Source organism: Pyxicephalus adspersus, chromosome 6, assembly GCF_032062135.1.
Source record: "Pyxicephalus adspersus chromosome 6, UCB_Pads_2.0, whole genome shotgun sequence".
NCBI lineage: Eukaryota > Metazoa > Chordata > Amphibia > Anura > Pyxicephalidae > Pyxicephalus > Pyxicephalus adspersus.
Window position 1 is genome coordinate 29,328,962 of NC_092863.1, and position 23,240 is coordinate 29,352,201.

General features: G+C 37.7%; 1 protein-coding gene across 1 annotated transcript in view; it reads right to left on the bottom strand.

The window, feature by feature from the left end:
- The window catches only part of SEMA4D (semaphorin 4D), a gene marked incomplete in the record, with an annotated part of 48,771 nt that extends 25,724 nt beyond the window's left edge, over window positions 1–23,047 (bottom strand). Inside the window, 2 exon segments of the mRNA XM_072415041.1 lie at window positions 3,166–3,241; window positions 22,967–23,047.
- Between the last annotated feature and the right edge of the window lie 193 nt (window positions 23,048–23,240).

Below are 23,240 nucleotides of genomic sequence, written 5' to 3' on the forward strand. Positions count from 1 at the left end.
GTGCAATGTTCTGCCATGCAATGTCTCTGTGCAATGTTCTGCCATGCAATGGTTCAGTGGTTCTCTAAAGGATCGATGAATGACCAAGATGAGACAACCACTGTACTTTCCTATTAAGGAGAACACAGCAGGGTGGCACTCACTCATCCTCCCCCCTCTGTATAACACAAAAGATTGCTTCCAGCAACAGAAATCTGACATCTGTGCAGGGCTTAAGTCAATTTCCAACCCAAATATTTATCAGACAATCAATTTTTGACATCAATTGGATTTGTCCAAGGAGAGCCTGTTTTCCAAAGAATACACCACAAAAGCAGGTCATCAAAATCCCATTCACTTTGATGCACTCAAAAGTCCCACCTTAGACCACCACACCCCCATTAAATAGAGGTAGCAAATGACAGGTACAGACAGTGACACATGAGGAGAGGACCCAGTAGAGCTTACAATCTAGTATATTGTATACTGGTCAGACAACAAGGAGGATATGGAGATCACTTTTCTCTGAGCAGGATCATCCCATTATTTTGAAACCCCCACGTATCCAGATAACACTTCAAATGATGTTCCTCGTGTACATTTACTGGTTGCATATACTTGAGTAAAGAGATGTCCATACCTTCAAGAAGCATAGCTCCTCGAAGTAGAGGGATCAGATGTTCTGACATATATTTATTGCCATACCATAGTGCCTAAAAATTAAATACCTAATTTGGTATTTATTTCTATAGGATAGCTAAATATAAACATGAACTTACCCTGGGGATTTTTTTATAAAAATTTTAGCAAACTTTGGCTATCATTTTCACAGCTGGTAATAGTGACATCGAAGCCCAGGTAGGGGAAGAAATGTACTGCAGAATAGAAACACCCTGGAAATATACCGGTAATTTTATTTATATATTTATCTTTTTTTTGTAGTATAACATGAACTGTAATGGTATTTTTTGGGATGTAGTTAGGATGGATTAGATCCTAGGGACTAAGTCAAACTAACAGCAGACAAAAGTAAAAATGTCTAGTGCGTGTGGAACTCTCAATAGAATTTCAAAGAACCGCATGCAAATCTAGATGTGGAGACAGACCCACCGCTCGATCATTCCCAACAACCAGAATCCCTGTGTGGCAAGTTTAAAACTTTACCAATCTAAAACAATTTCAAGAAAAAAGATTCAGACACAATATTGGCAAGGCTTATTTAGACTTAGCAGTTTCCAGGACAGAGTAATTACTACTGAATGATATAGTGCAATTTAATTTTACTTTTGTTACTCCAAAACGTGAAGAGAATGTGTCAAAGTATGCCATGTAACAGTGAAACTGAAATCTGGTACATGCATATTAAACACTAGCTGGCTGAGCTGGTCTTTGTCCCGAATTTCTATGCAGGTCAACGTCTCACATTTCTCTAGCATCCATTTGGCAGAACATTTATCATTCTCTTTACTGAACAATTGTACTCCGATACCAACAAGCACGAGGAAACAAAGGCTGGCTAAATCTGGGCTGCCATCTCTCATACAGATTGTTGCTAGGAAACCTTTCAACTCTTAAGCAGCTTGTTGATGCTCATCATTTATTAAACTGCAAGCGGTGAAAGTGGATGTACCAGTAAGTGCACCACAAATTCACTAGAAATTAAAGTAATAAAATACATTTGTGAAATTCACACATCAAATACTGGTATAAGGGATTGCTCAAACTCATGTGTATACAGAAGATTGTATATACTGATAAAAGGATTTTAGGACAAAAAAAAATCCTAATGCTTTTGCTAATTATCTGATAATAAGGCAAAACTCTAATAAATATCACCTGCTTTAAATGTTTATATTCCCTGGCTACTTTTCACACTGAAGATTAAATCATAATGTCTGGGTATACATTTCTAATCGCTGGTATAAAGCAATGTCCTAAATAATATATTAAGTAAAAGATGACAGAGCAATGATGGCAGTCATCACAAACTCCTGGCTCTGTAGATCATGCAGCTTTATGGCATAAGAGTGATGCCCGAGGGCAATCAGACCTTGCCTTCACATGCAATCTCTCCGTTAAAGGCATGTTTACCACTTCTTCACATCACTAAACTGTGCCTGCAGGTGAGACGATGTAGCATCTCGCCCATGGCCTCCCCATAAGGTGATTGGGAGAATTAGTAAACTGTTCAGTATTGCCTACTGTAAATTGTTCCAAACACTGGTACATTACGAACCAGAACAGTGGTGGGGAAGGGGAAGCGGCTGCACTGGGAAATGCTATCCCCACCACTTAAATAATTCTTAACTGTATCAACAGCATTACTAATAGATTAACTACAGTGTGTGTAAAGGTCAAATCCAAATATTTAGGGGGGCAGGCAGAATCAGGGAGCACAGGAGAGCAACCCAAGCTTTCCTGCACATTTGGCCTTGCTCTCCTGCTCCAGGCTTACAGCTGCATTTCTTCACAACATGGGATTTATGCAGCAGAAAGCCTAGGAGCAGTGGTACTGGCCTGGACATACAGCAGAGCAGAGTGAGCTGTGCAGGGGAGCATGGCTTTCTATTACTTTATGTGCAGGAGAACAGAAGTGCATGTAGTAGTACAAAAACATGTGTGCAGAGGAACAGAAATTGCAATGCAATGGGGGAAGTAATGGCTGTAAAGCGGAATGAATACTCTCTTGAGATGTAAGCAGCACATATTGGACATGTATGCGGCTTCATTCTGCGGTCATTGCTATGAAAACCTCTGTAGATGCCAAACAAAAAAGCTGGCTCCCATAAATATAAACTCCATTTTCTTTACTTTATTTTATTTTGCAGATAAACTGCTTTATTCCAAAGCTTCCACACAATAATTATCCCAATCTAACCCTATATAATATGTATTTGAACAGCCACCAATCAGTGTGTCAAGCAGAAACAAAGGGGACAACTAAAAACTGCATTTTACTTCCTGCATTCTTTTACAATATGTTTAAAACATCAGGTTACCTATGAAGCTGCAGATACAGTGCTTTATTTAGAATTTTTATTTTTAAGACTCTAGGCTGCATTATACTGGACCTTTCAGGCTGATGAGAGGCTGATCATGTTGCAGTATGCAGACAACAGTCTGGGTAACATGACAAGTATGTGACAAGATGTTTAACTAATCAGCAAAGTAACAAAACCAACAGACCTGCTTATTAGGCTGTGCATTTTATTTATGATAAAAAGATCTGTGATTTCCACTTCTTTAACGATTCACTGTTGACCTGCAACAGGAAGAAAAACAACCAAGTAAAGCCAGGGATTTAATTAATGCAGGGTAAACTTGGCAGATATATATAACAGCATACTGATAAAACAGCACTATTTTACTGTTTAGTAACATATTTGTTCATCAGTCAGAAATGGCATTGCCCTGCTACATGCCTTGGGAAGATGCCAAAAGATAATCTTTGCTAGTAGCTGGAGATTTCAAAGAGGAAAGGATGCATTAAATACCAAAAGGGCCTCCTAAATAGCTGCTACTCTTAACCACTTGTACTCTGTACCTTTATTAATGAAAACATTTGTATTTAGAATAACCCACCACTGAATTTATGACTTATTGAATGACAGCACACTAAAATTTATTTGCAAATCCATCGAGAATGAAAAATGAAATTAAAGACTTTATAAAATGGCCCAGCTTGCTCCATGAACCTCAAAATCTTGGCCTGTGTGGAGAGTTGGCTTTAGGCAAGCCTAAATTTAAAGTCTAATTACTAAATTGCTTGACAGCTTGCTATATTCTATCTCTGCACAGCTGCTTACACATATGCTGAATAATGTTTTCACCCAAATGGATCTTTACAAAAAAAAAAAAATGAACAGCAACCACTATAGTAAGGAAATGCCAATACCTGCCTCAGACATGTTACTCAAGGTCATACAAACTTCATTGCGGGCAGACAGAATTGCAGAAAACTGGCTATTTCACAACATGGCACATGCTGAAATGCAAAAAGACGGCCTGGGTAGCGTCTGCACGAAAGTTTAATAGATGAAAGGTTCAGCAGAGCACAGAACATTCTCAATTATCCTCAGTTTTGCAAACAATTATCCACAGCTTAAGGAAAGACAGCTGCCCTACATGCCCATCGCTTAATCCAACCATAGAAAGAAAGGTGGCCCAATATAAGGAAATTAGCCAAGAAAAGATCTTCCCTTGAGCACTACAGACACAGCATTGTAAAGTATACCAAAAGATTTTCTTGGCACTGTGCTAAGAGAAGAACTCATCTGAGATACTCTCCCCACACGTGTAGTTTACTGTACGGGTTCAAATCTTAATTAACTTTTGTTACAATGAAATATAGTCTAAAAAAAATATAGGCAAGCCAGATGAGCTCACAAACTCATTTTCCTAAAGTTCACATTTTCTCGTACTAATAAAAAGAATTGTGATTGCAGCTATTGTTCAGAAGTGTAACATGTTTAGGTTTATGTATACCCAAATGTAATATTTTAATTATGGAAAGAAAAATAAGGCCTAAAACCTTTTTTTGTGTGTCTGTTCAGGCAGATCACCCTTTATCTTCTTGCCCTGGAAAGCCAACTATAAATAAGGAGGAAATCTCTTTACAATGAGAAGAACTCCCCCTCTGACATTTGTCTCTGAACACACTTTAGAAGATTACCCATCACTTTGTGTATTGGGAACAGTGGGTATGGAAACAGGGCGGATCTACCTTGTATAGACACAAACCACAATAAAAAGTAAAGAAGGGTTCTAATCCTTTGTACATTATTCAAAACCCAAATAAAAAATTTAGCTGTATGTACATTTTAAAAGAGAAAATGCACATGTATTCACAACAAGACCACACAGAATTAGGTCACAGACGGTGAAGCTATTGAAAGCGCACCATGATCATGATCTACGTGCTCTGCAATGGAGCAATTTATTGATCACCGAAGCACTGCACAGGGTAAATTACAGGTCTCCTAGCAACCGGCCAGTCAGGGGTTATTGACTGCCCTCTGTACAATGCATGATGGGTAAAACAGATGACATGACATCCTATGCACTAGAAATGTGCTAATCCTAAATATATAACAGGCAATGTGTAATGGAGTAGAAGCAATCCAGCCATGGATAACAGACTTGTGTGCCAGCAATGAAATGGCTAATGAGAGCTTCTCTAGGGTTACCGCACCATCCTTTCCTACTGGAACAATCAACATGTGACAGGACTATTTTGTTTCTTACTTGACTGTTTTTCATCCTAGCTAATTTAGTAATGTCCTTTAAGAATTATTATTTCATGGCATGTGATAAATATGACAGCAGAGGAAACTAGAAGGAAAACATACTACAGTAGTCCATATTCCTGCATATGTTGTTCATAGGACTGGGAAGTCAAAATAACACACAGAATTTTGTGCTGCAATCAGGATCATCTGACAACATAATAGATTTTCCCTCAATGAATGTTCCTCACATTGAGGGCAGTAAAATACATTTAAGGCAACACACAAAGCAAGGGGATGAACACACACCAGTACCAGCTCTACAAACAGAAGTAACTGGTGTAACACACAATAACATTCCGTTCCCCAATTTATTTTTCTGCTTTTTCTTTTTCAATGTCCTCTGTGGACCTTGGCTTGCTAAATCCCTAATGCCTGTATAATTAGCTATCCTGCCTTTGTCTTAAAGTAATGCAATTGTGTAAAAAAAAAAAAAAAACAATTCCCCATGTTTTACAGGGCAGGTCCTCCTTTCCTCCTATGTCATTGTTTGTAATCCCTATTTAATTTGTACAGAACTGCATAATATGTCAGAGCTTTAAAAATAAAGGGTAATCAGTGTTCTCCCCAGACCCTTTTATCCGGGGGCACCACCCGGCATTTTTCAGTTGGTTACTGAAGAGTTGGGTCATAATACAGGGGCTGCCACCAGCCTACAATTTCTTACCACCCAGCTGAAAAAACGTCTGGGTTGAACACTGGGTAATAATATCAATAATAATAGTGCTTGGTGCAGCCATAATAGATTACTGGCCAGAGGGAGAGCTGTACAGAGAAGTAAGAGCTTTGTTGTTTACAGTCATTTCAACTGTTACTGGCAGTCTTCCTGGTTTGTTTACACTGGGGCTTGTCTTCTCCAAGCCTGGCACACTCACCACTACTTTTCATTAACTAGCCCAACATCATCATCTAAATCCCACGTCCTCCCTCCCCCAATTAGCCTTACAGAAAGATTGGTCCTCTTACAATCTGTGTTTCTTTTTGTGCAAGATATATTTTTCCACTTAGTGGCAACTCAAACTATTACCTGACTGAGCATACTAATGCAAATATGGAAAATTATTAACCTATCAGTGACTTTTTGACTGTGGAAGAAAAAAAAGACATCAATTCTATGCATACAAGTTACCTAGTGGGAATTAAACATTGGACACCAAGTTGCCCAATGTGCCCTACATAGCCCATGTTTTACATACAGTAGTACTACCACCACAAAGTTAGGATTTACATTCAGCCATATTTGCATTGACTAAAACTTGCAAATCACACTACTGAGCATAACAGTCATTTTTAATATTCATTAAAAATTTCATCCACAGGTGACCATTGCAATGTTAATATCTCAGATTTTCATTATCACTTACTACAAGCATAACCAAAAGTTCTCAAAGCCTGGAGAGTAACTGGGTCAAATCTCTACGCAGTCAGGCTGCCAAAGCTAATACCTTTACAGTTTGTTAAACAGGCTAAACTATGCAAGCCCTTATTCAACCTTCTAGCTTGGGCAATAAATAGCGTGTGATTAACAAAAAATGCAGCAGAAGGAGCTGACAAGCTCTGTTTCACCACACAACACGTGATGGCTCACTATGATATGGTTACCATGCAGTCAGACATATCTGGAGGCAAGGTGAAAGCACTGACTAGCAGCTCATGCCAGTAAGCTGAAAATGTTTAGTGTTTTCAACTACACATGTACAGAGGGATGATGAATCTATGCTTTATTACCATAGATTAAAAACAAAAAAATATCGCAACAAAACAAGGTCTCAAATATTTATATTTATTTAACCTTTATAAAAGTAAAACTTTTGGATTTCCATTAACAAAAATGATATGCTTCAGTAATTAAATATAAGTGTCTATGCACTTGAAGTTTTCAGATAGTGCCTTTGAAATTTTCTCAAAAACCTATTAAACCTGCAAGTAAAGTTTACCTAATTCGGCTTCCTATGATATTATGGCAACAATACGCATTTTCAATAAAGGAACTGTATTACACCGTTTGGCCACCGATGTTTTGATGGCGCTGTTCTGCAGAAACAGCTGTTAGGTCTTGCTTGCTACACTAAATACACGTTAAGACGTCCCTGCTGCCTACTCCCTGGAACTGTGCCAGATGTCCCCGGGTGCTGTGAAAGGAAAGCTGGCCTGTGTGTGGAGGCAAGTATAGTTTTCAAAAATCCGGAATTTTTGAAAATCTGGCACTCCTCAGGTCTGAATGTAAACTGTACCAGCGGACATCACAACTCCAAAACAAAAACGCTATTTTACACCCTATTTTCAGTTTACATTTACTGTGCATTTACTGTGAATCCATGTAGTGAGCAGTTTCATGTCCTAGTATAAAACAAGTTGATGGTCATATGTGTTGTGTTCCTCCTTGCTTTATTCTCTATACCATGCGCTTCAATTCATTTACAGTTTATCTGCCAGCAAGCTAAGTGAACATGTAGTAACTAAAATAACTATAAGAGCAAAATCCATTGAGAAGATGGCTTATACGAATGTGAGAAGATTAACGCAAAGATTAATTTATTGCATTATCAGCAAATTAAAAGGGAATTGCCAGAGAGAGAGCGAGGGAGGAAGGTATTTTACTGCCAGGATGAGAAATAAACATGCCAGAGGAGCGATCAGATAGGATCAGGTTAGCCTAATCTATCATCAAGAGGCCTAGAAGGATAGCTTTCTACCTCAGTGAAAAAAATGTTCTTGACCGAGTAAAAGCAGAGTGCACTTCTGAAGTGTTCTATAATTTATAATACATTACCAATGCTAAAAATAAAGTCCTACAGTACATGTAATGTGCTGCCCAGACTGGAGGTGCTTCTGAAGGACAACTGAACCTTGCTTTTGCCATCAGCTGCCACCAAACACAAAGTAGTAGTTCTATAACTCACACCAACCAATCAGAATACATTTTTTATTATAAGAATTAAACTGAAATCTGGGCCCCTTGTGTCCCCCCTTTTATTCCATTGTAAAGGTCTGTGGTAAAATTTACCAGTTGAAGCTCCTAACAGTAAATCAAAACTGAAAGAAAAGTCTAACAGGCAGAGAAGCAGATGGTGCCACAAAGATCCACCATATTTCAGAAAGGCTTCATACGATGATATAATAATGCTAGTTATCATCCGATTTGTTTTGATGAAGCGCAGATCTGACACTAATTCGCTAACAGCTTCGAGATCTCAGCTAATCTGCTCTTGAAGTTAAACTACATTCAAATCATTTTAAGCTGATAAAGAAAATACCTTTAGCTTCCTATAGTAATTATTTTGCCGTTGATTGGGAGTCAACAGAAAAAAAAAGCACATCAATGTCCGGTCCACACTTATGAGAAGCCTTTCCAATCTATGTAGTAACTATTCAGATATATTGACAAATAAGATCCCAGCTTTGCCCTAATACTATATATTATTATTACTATTATTATTAAACAGGATTTATATAACAGCAACATATTATGCAGCACTGTATATAAATAGGGGTAGCAAATGACAGACAGATACAGACAGTGGCACAGGAGGAGAGGACCCTACCCCGATATTATTATTATTATTATTAAACAGGATTTATAAAGCGCCTACAAATTACGCAGCTCTGTACATTAAATTGGGATTGCAAATGACAGACTAATACAGACAGTGATACAGGAGAGAACCCTGCCCCGAAGAGCTTACAATCTACTAGATATGTAAATATTCTTTGTGCCGGGGAACAGTTGCTGTCACCCTCAACTGCAAAATATAAATAGTAAAATAAAAATGTTCCAACACATCAGATCTTTACTATTATGTGTTTTTAATGAATGGCTTAGCTCATGGCACTGCATTGTACATGGTAAGTGACAGGAGAGCTTTAAGATCACAAAGTTTCCATATGCTCTTTATAATAAAGCACATTTAATACCTATATATCTGCTCCTGTAGAGTTTTTGGATGTTCAATCTGGTGACTCAGTGTCCCAGGTGAGCTAAGAACCTGCTTTGTCACCATTTTACACTCGCTGGCGGTCATGAATGAGTTCAATCTGTTAATGGATTCCAGGAAGAGACAAGCTACAGCACATCTTTTTTCAGGAACCCATTATCGATCTTGCTGGCACAGAATCATTCAGCTGAGCAATCACAACAAAGCACCAGTGAAACTTCTAAGAACTCAAAGTTACCTTTAAATCTTGCTGTGGCATGCCAGACTTGTACTCTTTATATTATTAGAGCCAACCTGAGTCATGTACAGGCATTTCTGTAAAGCTAAGGAATTTGGATGGCATAACAGCTTTCTCCTTGTCTTTGCTAATAGACAGACTAGACTGTTATACCAGAACAACAAATGTTCCCCTATAGACATACAAGAGGCACCATAATCAGCCATATTAACAGGTATATGCTCTAAGCCAGAAAATGATTTAATGGGGGGGAGGCTGTCAACTGCCAAGATTTTAAATTGCAACTGCAAAGTGGTTGCATTATTATTATTCAAAAGTATTTAGTTCTGCTTTAAATGCAGCTAAGAGTGACTTCCCCAAATTGGCTGTATTGTTTGACTGGCATAAAATTGCAAATTAGTCTGGTGCCATTCATACATTTCAAATTTTATTTAGCGTTTAAACTGAATTTTAAGCAAATACACAAATCAGATAAAATATGTGAGCTGTATAATCTCCACCCACCCAAAAGGATTTATATTGATGTCTGGCTTGAACTTTTTTTGTACCTCGGGTCAACAGGCATTGCCATACATTGTAACGTGTGCTGCAATGCATTTTATCAAGGTGTGTAATAACTTGCCTCAATTTTTATAATGACATACACTATAACTCATTATTTAAAAAATGCTTTGCTCTGAAGAAGTGGAAAGCAGACCTGGCACAGAACACAGCCAGATTGGTGTCCTTACTTTTCTGCTGCATACAAGCAACACAGCTAGGTCACTTATCTGTCCCTTTAGACAGTGAGGAAGCAGCAATAGACTGATTAAGTAATTTTCTCTGTCCTTTTCTTTTTTATTATTATTACTACACAGTATTTATATAGCTCAGTACTTATATAGCTCTATATAGCTCAGCTCAATAACCCTTCTCATTTTATTTCACTACTAACAGCTAAAGAGAGGGCTAAAAGCAACAGTCCAAGCAAGAAATATTACAGTTATAATTTTTAGCTTTCCTATGATTCTCCACTATCAATCACCAATATACAGCAAACAGCAAGAAACAAAGAATGGAAAACATCCTTTCATGTATAAACTGCTAATCAGACCTTAAACACATGAATAAAAATATAACTAGCAAGCTTTTATCAATAAAGCCCTCAATGCCATGCAGAACACCAATTAATTGTGCAATCCTCGCTTATATATTAAAGAGACTTATATGTAGGGACATGGCCTGTATCAGTTTTCATTCAGCAATCTCTGCTTGTAGCATTACCAACTGCAGCCAGAGACACTCCTCAGAAATCTAGTTTGGATAGTGAGCATTTTGGTACAAGATGAGTCTCCCCCAGGCTTTAATCATCTATCCTTGTGTTTGGTATATGATGGAACAGTCTACCAATGAATGAACCACACTCATCTCCCTAGAATACATTGCACGTCTGACATGAAATCGTTTATTAGGTGACCACATAAAGAAATAGTCATGAATTTTCTAGAAAATGATGTAATGTCTAAAGATGCTTTCAGCTAAAGCAGTTCCTCAATTATCTCTAAAGAGAAACTAATGGATTTTAGTCCATTACATACATATGTTATGTTATGTTGTTTAAAGGTTACAAGCGAAAAATATAAAGTATTCATAAAATATATATTAAATACTTAACAAAAAGATTAACTTAAAGTTGGATATCAGTGGTAAATATAAAAGACATCATAGTCTCAGGTTTTTTGAAATTTTGCTCTACATTTCACCAAAGCAAACTGATGAACAACATTAGGGTCCACTAAACACATGTCAGATTATCTCCAAAGATAAACAAGACCATAGCAACTATCATCTGAAATGTGTACGAAACTTTTGCATCGATTGTCAAACGCATTAGATTTGGAAATAATTATTTGAGACTTCTAAGATCACTAGAATTCTTTGATGGGTCCTTTGACCTGTAACGGACTTCTTCCAGGCAACTTGTATTCCTAAAGTTTTGCATGAAGAAAGAAACAGTTTTGACAAAAAAACATTCAGAAAGGTCAGCACTAAAGTGTAAGTAAAGAATTGTCTTTACATTTACTTTTTGTGTTGGATAGTGGATTTTAAAGACTGGATGACAAAATGTTTAATAGAAAGAAGGATTGCTGCAAACTACAATTATGAGGTTCCTTGGAAGAATATAGCATTTGTTTGGCTGATTTTGTTTGATTTAGAGCAACCTGTGGCTTAAACTAGAAATGGATGTTATATTCTTACACCTCCACCATCAGCGTAGCCAAGTGGCTCTCTGTACCATCAGTGCCAACATAGCATTACTGCAGTTTTCGTATAAAGGACATTTTTACATATGCTGGAAGTATTGGAAAGTCTTTGGCTGCTATACCAGAGCAGCCCAGAAGCAGACAAGAATGATGTGTTCACCTTATGATTCCCCTAGAATTTAAAGTCTTACGACCCAACACTTTTTGACATGAGGACAACTGTGACATAAGCCAACACACATGGCCAAGTATAGCATGAGCTGTACTATCACTCGTTGTATAACTACGCTACATACAACATCCTCCACCCTCATGATAAATACAATACACATGCCATGAAATTCAGAGCCATTCACTTGTGTATTGTTACTGAGTTGGATTGTGCACTTATATTGTATGAATACTTCCTAGGCAGTAAATTATCCAAATTTCAGGATGCAACTTATTATGCGTGTCTGGCTGGACTCCAGCCTAAGTTTTCACTGTTTCCTCTGTTTCCTCCTGTAACGGCTGTCTTGTTTAATTCTTATTGAAATGCATTTCATCTTGCGATAATGATGATATATAAGTTGTAGAAATCATCAGACTGCTTTTGGCAACCTCGGATGTGTATGACATCATACAAGACCATTTCCTGAGTGACAAAGGGAGAAAAGGAAAAAAAACGTATGACCTTAGGTCATTGCTCTACATGTGCAAAGGATGCAGACAGAAAATTGCTGGATGATGTCCTTGAAAGCAAAAAGATTTCTACGTTTGTGTTAACTGTATAAAGTCTAGAAAAATGTAAAGTACAGCGCTGCGTAATATGTTGGCGCTATATAAATCCTGTTTATTACTAATATCAATAATAATAATAGTAAACAAAGGTTTAAAAAGAATTACAATAACAGCTTACTGATTTTAACTGTACAGCCGAAAATAAAAAGGAGAAATATAGTGAAGACATTTCACGTACACTAGTTTTTTTTTTTATTATCATTATTTCTTAGAGCCAGGAACATTACCAGAACATTTAAGGAATACACAATAAATCAACAAGCTCGATGTAAACATTCTTATCAATATGAATGGATGCTTTAAAAGCCAGCTGGTACTTAAATATGAGATTGGGTTAACATGTTTGTTGTGATATCTCACCTGAAGTTTTTAAGCCAACCCATTGTAGTGGACAATCCACTATACTTCTAGCCTAGCTAGCCTGGCTAACCTACACATCTACTTTTACAACAAAAAGATGAAACAAACACAAAACCTAAAAAAATAAATAAAAATTAACTAGTTTCCCTTTAGGTAAATTCCAAATTAAAGACCTTTGGAACATCCTATGTACTTGGCACAGAACATGCATAAGCTGATATAGAAAAATGATCTAGTTGCTGGTTATATAAGCGTTTTTCCTACATAGTGCAAAGTTCAGATTACACCACACAAAGGATCATACACTGTTTCATGCTCACAATATGGTACAGGATGCAGGCACACCTACAAGTAAAGCAACTGAGAACAATCTGGTTATCATAATTTAAAGTAAAAAAAATGGCCCAACCACTTATCTTCTGGGAATTGTTAATATCTGCATATCTGCATTAGGATGACAATTTATAAAACTCAATAATTAAATTATATACTAATGTATTCTGAGCAGAAAGACTAACGTCTTTATTCTCCAGATGTTACATACATTAGATTAGCAATATGCAAGGTGACTTAGGCTACATTAGTGTCCTCTAAAAACCTCCATCCCATGACTTTACCTTATTACATAATGGACCCAATGACAATCATACCAACCAACAGTCAGCAAATTGGATCAGAATTGTAAGCTTAGGCTATAAAAAGACTGTAATTGAAAGTCATGCCTGCTGATAACTAGAAGCTTTGCTTAATCTATTCCTCTCCTTTCAGAGACATAACATGAAACATTCTTATTTAAATTGACATGCATAGCATCTAATGCAGAAAATGTCTATAAAAAAGGTCTGTCTTTGTAGCCTGTAACCACGGGAGCCTGCCAGTTTCTAGTGCAGATTAGAAAATGAGATGTAAAATGAGATGGATTACCATGGGCAGCTCATACAGTTCTTTCACAGTTCGTACAGAGAGTGATCGTTTTCTGTAGGCAGGACACACAGAAAACATTTAAAATAAATCCTAACTTGACTTTGAACTAAATTGACTTGAAATGAGTTGCTATTACTTATACAGTACAGTCAAACCAAACAAATGGGCAAATATAACCTTTCACCTTTTTCCTGATACCCTTTAAAAAATGTGGGGACCTATTGTTGCTTCCTAACAATGTGTTAAATCACATTAATATGCATCATGTTAAGGAAGCCCATTCAAAATAGGGGGGCTGACAAAATACTAATATGCTTAATATTTCACATGACTCTTTACTATGAAGAAGCACACCACCTAGCCGTCTAGAACTTTACAATGCATGGGCGTTGGGGTGTCACTCAAAAAAGATGGCACCACAATGTATGTTACATGTGAGATCAAAAATCAAGTGAACTTGTCTAAAACTTCTATCTATTCCTGATATAGTCATTTGTAGAAACACAAGTCTCTGTATATAAATTTATAAGCAAGGGAAGTATCCCCGGCACCCACTAGATGTGTTTTCTCACTTGGTTCTCTCAGGATTTGCATGAAAGGATGAGCGGTAAACACAAACATATAAAGTGATGGTGCATTCTTATTTTATTACCAAGAAAATTTAGCTTAGTAAAATTAAATCAACAAGGTTCAAAATGCAAATAAACAAGTTTTCATTTCTTAACAAAATGTACCCTTAACCTTCAAAGACTTTTTTGGGAATTTTGTTTTTCCATGGCTGTAATAAAAGTGTAATGTGTCTCAACAAGCATGGTGCTTTTAAACATCAATAATTGAAAAAGCATCTTGCCAGCAAGGAAGTACCAGTTCAGCTAGGGAAACCTGAAACTTGTAATTAGATTTCTCCAGTACATGTAAAATATATAAGGCTGCTTGCAGCAAATCACTTTAACCTGGAGTTTGCAGAACTAATGCTGCATTAAATGTTATTCAAATATCAAGCCAAAAAAAACTACTGATCTTTGGCCCACATGGCTTCATGTGATTCACTTGGCAGATGCCTCAGAATATTACCACTGGCTTCAGTAGGAGGTATGTTTCTTATCCTCATAAAGACAAAGAGACTTGCATCTAAATCTTTAGGTAAGCAAGAGTTGTTTTACATATTTGTTATGCATCTCTAAACATCCTATCCTAAACATGGAACATATCCTTAATGGTAATCTGCTGGTCTGTTGACAAAGCCCAGTGTATAGTGCTAGACACGGGTACCGGTGAGTCATGATATAAATGATGTCATCCCAAATACAACTACAACTACAATACAATATTGCTGCCAACTTGAGTCAGGACCCACAGACTCCCATTGTACAACAAGGAACTAAAGCCTTTTTCTGAATCTACCCAGGAACATCTGTATCACACGCCAGTCAGCACAGCAAACATGCCATATATTTGCACCCAGTACACACACTTTTATCTACAAAGCTTTCAAAATGTTGTTGCCAATACTTTCATGATAAACAGAATGCTGGTGTATATATTAACACACAAGATAAATGACAAATAAAAAGCTGTTAAATTATTCACCTACATGGCATCTTTGTTTGACTCAAATGATCATCTTACTTCCAGACAGAAACAAACAACAGGAAAAGTCAGCTAAAAAGCTGTTGGTTTGCCTTGCCCTTGCATGACGCCAAAAGGCACTCTATGACACACTATTTAAACCCTTTTAAATTAGAGGGCTTAAAAAGGATAAGCCTGCAACTTGCATGTGTTTTACTTGAAGTATCAGGTCTGCAGCAAGCACTTACAATATAAGATGATGAGGAACATGACCAGGGAACTACCTGAATGAATGGCCATGAGGGACCTGATTGATTGGCATTGACAAGTAAAGTTACTAAAACCATTGGATTTTTTTATTCCTCACCCTAAAACAATTTTTATTGATTTTAACACACAAAATATCAAGTTTTGAACTGTCAAAGAAATTTATTTGAGAAATTCTATTCCCAACAACTTGGTAATGCAGACTATGATTCGCGTATTTAGGTTTGGAAAGGCTTCAATGCATAAAGGAGAAAAAGAAAAATCTGGGTTCAGATTCCCTTAACATATGCCAAAACCTGTGTATATATATATATATATATATATATATATATATATATACACACACACACACACACACACACGGTGTGAACCTCACCTCCCCTCCCCTCCTGAATGCTGTAGGGCACCTCTCTTGCAGCATGCACCTAGTGCATATTTAAAAAGCATGGCATGTGTAAACACATGCTTATGCCAATGTAACAATGAAATGAAACCTTTCATTGCAGTAGATCGGAATTTAATATACAAATCTACATATCTTACAGTGGTTTTTAATATCCATATGTTGGCTTCTAGAAGCATAAATGAGAAATTGGTTGACTTAGTGTACTACTTTTTTTTATTTAAAAAAAAATGTTTTACCACCGACTCAAACGTCTGTATTAATAACAAGGTTCAGATTAAAAAAAAAACAAAAAAAAAACTGTTTTTGTGATCAGCCATTCCTCATTAAAAATGCCAAGCAATGTTCTTCTAATTAGTAAAATTTAGAAAGTGGTCTAAAATATTTCTAAAGTTAATTGACTTGGTGTTTATCCTATGCGATTTACTCCATGGTCCACTCCCATCTGTTTTTTTCCTGAGTGCTCTAATCCAATGTAAACTCCCCCATGTAGTCTACTCCATTATCTACTCCAATGTGGTTCTTCCCATGTGGTCAGCTCCCTGGTCTACTCCAATGAAACAGACAAAACTTTTTGTAAACTTTAATGCCTCCTGAGCCAGTATGCATTGCTTGTGATTAACAGCTACAGTCAAAGTCACAAGTCAAAACCAAGAAATACAGTGCTGTTAGTTACACTGGCTGCAAAACCCCATCAGTTGGCCATAAACACCTAGACTGAAACAGATCAAAGTGTGGAAAAACAACAATCTTTGTGATGTGCACTTTGTTAACATAGTTATGCTGCACAGCCAACACAGGAAAGAAACCTTAACAGCTAGATGCTTTTTTTCCAGACCTCAACTGCAACATAAAAGGATCAGACCATATTACATTGTATGCTTGTTTTATCAGAGTTATAACACAACTAATAAACATTTCCAATGAGATACCGTAGTGGCTGTAGCAGTAAAACACCTACACAAAAGATGTTGAGATTAAGCTCATTGGGGCTCATTGGATTAAGCTCATTCATTCACGTAGAAAAATCCATTATTTTTAACTATAGGATTTTATCTTTTTCATTAGTAAATTATTATTAGGTAAAATAATGTAGTAATAGAATTAGAACTTGTTCTTAGGAAATAGTTACTGAATTACAGAAGGCCAATCAACCTACTGATATGTTAAAGAGTGGTCATCTGTGTTATACTTTCTCTTTGCTGGCACATGAGCTCATCTGTACAAATGACTTCTTGTATGGTTTCTCTGTTTCCAATCGGAGCTGTACAAGGCATTGCAAGAAGCTACCACCAGGTCCAAGGATTTAAAGTAAAACTGCACTTTACTTTAAATGCAGGTATTAACTGTGCCCCTACTTCATGACTTATTATAACAACCTTTTCTTCTGCAGATCTATACTCTATACCAAGATTCACATTGCTGGAGAGTGTGATATTTGTTAATATTAGTCCACAGTCTGCCTTTGCAATGTCAAGTCCTATTGAAGTCTGTGGGGCTGTATTGTACATGCACATCTACTGTGGTGTTGATGTAAGTAATGTAGAAAACAAAGAAGACACTCCCTAGATGTCCTAGTATCACTAAGTATAAATTTGTGAAGAGAGAAGGTATCCTATACTGGTAAATAAATATAACAATAGAGTGTGTTAATTTCCCCACCTACTAGATTGTAAGCTCTTCGGGGCAGGGTCCTCTCCTCCTGTGCCACTGTCTGTATTAGTTTGTCATTTGCAACCCCTATTTAATGTACAGCACTGCATAATATGTTGGCGCTATATAAATCCTATTTAATAATAATAAAAAAAAATCTAAATGAGTTGGCATGCGTCCAGCTTGAGATCATTGGGAATCTGAAGGAGAAGAATATATTGCCGCTGACAGCTATACTAAAGAGATAGCACACAGATTCTAATTGTAAATGATTCCACATGTATTAGGCTACAAACAGGTAGTTCCCATAAACTGTGTTTTTTTTATTTATTTTTACTGTGCTTCTAAAATGCAATTATTTTAGATATATAGATAGCTATCTAAAGCCGATCTTTACCCAACGATGAAACGCTCTGCTGACAAAGCAGCTAAAAATACAACTGACCAGAATGAATTTATTTACCATCAGATGACCTTTATGAAATATGTAGCGCTTGCTGAAGTATAGGTTAAAACCAAGGTCCTGAGAACTCACAGCTATCAACCACATCTACCTGAAACTAATAAGGAGGTTATAAAGAGCCTATCTATAGAAGTGACAGTAACTGAACCATCATTTAGACAAGTCATCAGTAGGGAGGTCTTTGCAAGCGTTCTTTATACCTTTATGTACAGACTGATACAAGACTGGACACTAGAACGAATTAAAAAAGGGTTAAAAGCAATACGAAGTAGACGCTGATCACAGCAGGCGATCGGTTCTCTGCTTTCATATTACACAGCAAACACAGAATCTGACTGCCATGTGTCACAGCTTTTTACTGCACCAATTTCTATACATCATCTCCAATACAGCAGAAAATATATCACTACCTGCACTAAAAGCACTGGGAAAATAACAACATATGTCCAACAAGCCCTAGAATATAACAGAATGCAGTTACATGCTTCGTAACATTATCGCTAAGCGGCACCAAGGTTGTATTAGCAGTCTATAAAATAAAAACAACAGCTTGTCTTGATACCAATAAGTGTCAGATGCGATATGGAAGCAGGACAAGCCAGAAATAGAACATGTCTAGGAATGCCATCACAAAACATTTTCAACATGGTTCTGGGTTATCAATGGTGCAGGAACCTTCCACAAGTATAAGACGTCTGAATATAGTGCAATGAAAAGAATACTCTGCATGTGACCTTCTCTCTACCTTTGTGATTACAATCACATGACATTTACGAGAGAGCTTTGCCTGCCAACAACACAAAACAGAATTGCAATTGTACATAGAACCTAGTTGTTTGCAGCAAATCATCATACCTATAGTTTAATGTTTCAAAGTACAGTTTATCTAATGTCAAACTCTTTTTTTCTATTTTGGGTAAAGAGAAAGGTTCAACCTAGACTGTTTACTTCTTCTCCTATCTTGTAGACAACAGAAAGTTAAAGCAAATTTCTCCATAATTAGGTAAGTTCCCTCTTAAAACCATGTCACATGGATGACCCAGTTGCAGCAATTTAATGCTGCCTTGAATTGCTAATTTGTGTAAGCCTATAGAGGTAAACTAAGAGCGAGAGCTGCTGGTCATCCTGTTAGCAACACAAAATACTTCTAAAACTCAACTGCCAAACAACCAAGAACAAAATTACAAAAAGGGTTGGTGATTCCATAACAGAAAATGAAAATATTTATGATTTGAAAAAAGTCCTATTTTTTCCCATGTGTTTCAGTTCTTCCCCTTTTGACAACTCAAGACTTTGGATTTTCTTTCCTTTTCAGTCTCAGTGACCATAGTCACCAGGCCGGAAAAGTCATCCCTCTATCAAAACCAGAAGTCCTAGGCGCGTAAGCTCTAACTGTGAAAGCTTACAGAGTTTGCTTCCTCCTCAGATGATAATGTTTAAGCCTAGCAATTGGCTACTTAGACTCAAACATTGCAACCTTGTTGGAGGTCCCATGCTTCTCCATAACCAAAAATCCTGCCTATTTACCTAGGGTTCCAACAGAGGAGGAATGTAGGGAAGACAAGAACCACTGGATGGGTGTTGTTCTTACGGGAGAACTCCTCACTTTTGCCTTCAGGAGAAAGAGACCTATCTAAAAGCCCATGTGCCAGTGTAAAACACAGATCCTAAAATAACAGTCCCATAAGGGAAACATGGAGGCTGCCATGTCAGACCTCTTCTGGAATGCTAGTTGCCAGCTGATCATGCTGACCCACTTGACCCACATTTAAAGTCAGTGACCTGAATCCTGCCGATGTACGATCTATAAAAAGAACGGCCATTTCCAAATCGATGTGCAAACATTTTTTGGGTCAGCATTGATTGAAAAAACTCTTTCGTTTGATTCAATGTTTTAAAATAATGACATTAGGAAATACAGTACAATATATATTAAGGTATATTTGGATGGGGAGCTAAGTATTATGGAAGCTTATTTTTCCTACCTTTGCTCCGTTCCAGCACTGCAGACTCAGCCACTCTTCTGGGAGTATTGGATGCCCCTCAACAGATCATGCCTCCTTCCTTGGTATCTTGCGTCCCAAAAGGATACAGCGGTGACGTAGGGGTTGGAGGAGTGAACTACACCGCAAATCGGGGGCGCAGACATCCAACACTCCCAGGAGTGTCAAATTAGTCCAGCAGAGGCTGCAGAGCTGGAACAGGGTGAAGCTCGAAGACTCAATCCGCCTCAGAGTACAGTAATATAACCTTTACATTTCTATGCCATGGTAGCGACTAACAGGATCACTGTAACCTTCCGGGAATTTTGTCTTCAGGTATGTCTTAAAGCAGCCTACAGCTTCAACTTGCCATAGCCTTCATAAAAGGCCCCATCACTGTCACCTTTGCTGAAGCTTTGCATACAAGGAGGAAGATAAAATAATTTAAAGCAGTAGAATAAAAAAAAATACATATATTTACCAAAACAAGCCATGCAGCTTTTTCCAGGACACGGTGAATAACTGTTATGGCCCTAATGCCAATCTAATCACATATCTGTATCTCTGACCAAACAGATAAGCAGCAGAACAAAAATGCATTCACTAGTATAAACTGTCAGGAATTTTGTACACAACAGTTCTATATATAGCAAGCAGTTTACCATAGCATATATATTTAAGAAGTGTTTTCTTCCGTAAATCCTATATCATCCAAAGTAAATGCCCCCAGGAAATGAAGCATCATTAGGTTACACACTATTAACAATGGAGAAATTGTATAGAGTCATGCAATCGCCAGTATTGGTTTTGTAACAATCACCCTCCACTTTTCCGGAGCAGTTAGGGATGTATGGAAATTCAACATTTACGGTATAATCTAGGAATTCAATTTAAAGACACTCTATAGACCGGTAATCTAAGCATCATATGGAAGAACGAGGAAATGATATGCATGATATATTCTGCATACTGCCCTCTGCAAAGCCTGGTTTAAAAAACACTTCTTACTGCCTGTACAACCAATCAGCTTCCAGTTGTCACTTCTTCAAAGAACGGAAAACTAATCAAAGATTTAAACTTGCTAATAACTGCAAGAAAATTAGCCAGCACACTTTTTATGCATGATCTGAAGACCTGATACACATGAGCAGATATGCTGCCAATTTTGAGACAACTGGTCAGTTTTCTGATTGCTCGGATATAACTGATCATGTCTATATATTATACAACTAATACTTTCCATTCAGAATAATCAACATGACTAATAACAATTGAAAAGGGAAAAATCAGCTATAGTCATTATTGATCGGGAAGTAGATTCTACTTTAGATTCACATTGGATTGGAAGTAAACAAACCCTCCCTGGTACGCCGGCCCTAAAACTGACTATTCATCAATAATATTGTACAGGGACCTCCCAGACAAGGAGGAGATAAAAACAAATACATGATGAGAGGATTCAAAGCTCATCAGATAAGTAAAATCCCAAAGCTGGAATGTAGAGTTGGAGTTAAACAAATCAGCTATTGTGTTGGTCTAGGCTAAAATCTACAAATCAAGTTGATGGGAGCGCCCTAAAAAAAACGCTATCTCTTTTTAAGAGTTCACGGGTTAAATTACAACCCAAGCAGAGGCCAAACCATTCTCTGGTGATAATAGAATAGCTGAGGACAAACAGTCCTGACATGTTTACAATGGCACCGAACCAAAAGGCTGAACTCTGCTGGACATCTAACAGGTGCAGGGTTAGATCTGCAATTTCGGTGTAATTATTAGCAGACCCAAAAGTCAAAAAAAAATCACAATTCATCAAAACAAAAAAACTTTCTTAAATTAAATTATTTATCAGTTATTTTCTTTCAAGTGTTTGCAGTAGACTGATGTTTCTTATATCTACACTATATTTTTGATTTATGGATCATTATGGTTATTTATAAATAAAAAAATAACATTAACACCTGTAAACACAACCACCATAACCGAACGATGATCAACAATGCACAGTCTACAAATTACCAATTCCACCAGATACATCTAATAATAATACAATGATGTTAAGCAGATGAATTTATATTACTAATCACATATAGAAGACAGAGAGTCTGGCAGGAAGCACACAATGCATCCGCTCGTCATTAAATCACAGCATTTACACAAAATCAATTTTCGATCACCAAGGGAAGTGAAATACATTGGTCAGGTGGGCGGTCATTACACTCCATGTGGATATAAATTAGAAGCAGATCCCTATACAACATGCATGACTCACATGCCCGCCTGTCAGCACACATGACAAACCACTTTCCCTGGTGCCTAGCACTGAAGTGCCATCACAGAGCTCACCAATGGAGGGGGGGGTATTCACAACACACAGGGGGAGGGGGCAATCACTTCCAAAAGATAAGGGGGGGGGGTCCTGCTGTCTTACTGGCTGGTTTAAATTCAAAGAAGGGAAGAGAGGGGGGGTGAATCAGGACAAGTGTACCCACACATTCTTTTGGGGACACAAATACACCCTGCACAATATTATATATTCATGGAAAACTATTGCGTTGCTATGCAGTGTCAGTTTGGTCATTTTGCAGAAACTTAGTAATAGAAGTCCATGATACAATGACTGGTTACCATGGGCAACACTTCATATCACAATCACTGCAAACACACAGATACCATGAAATAGCAGACTCGCAATGCTTTGATAGAGACATGCATTGCAATGCTATGGGAGTCTGCAGCAACTGTGCAACACTAAACCCGAGAACGCATGGGAAAGGTGGCTGCGTATATGAGAGCCTGGCTTATATTATAGACTATACACCCAGCAGAGCCCCCTGTAGTCCCATGAGCCGGTCCCCATAGAGGAAGTGTGTGTAGGAGACACTTACCTGGCGTGCAGTGCTCGGGTCCTGTGCAGTATGGCGGAGTCACACAGAGCCCCGCTCAGCACCGAGGAGCAGCGCAGCCTGGCGGGGGGAGGGGATGTGACTGCAGGAGGAGGAGGAGGAGGATGGCACACAAGGAACCTGACCAGCAATGACAAAGCTTACTTTCCGCCAGGTTCGCTATAGGAATGCTGCTCCCCTGGGATTACAATTCTATGGGCTATTATTCAGCACTTTGCCTATTGACTGACAAGCCTTGTGCCATTAGGGAGGATTT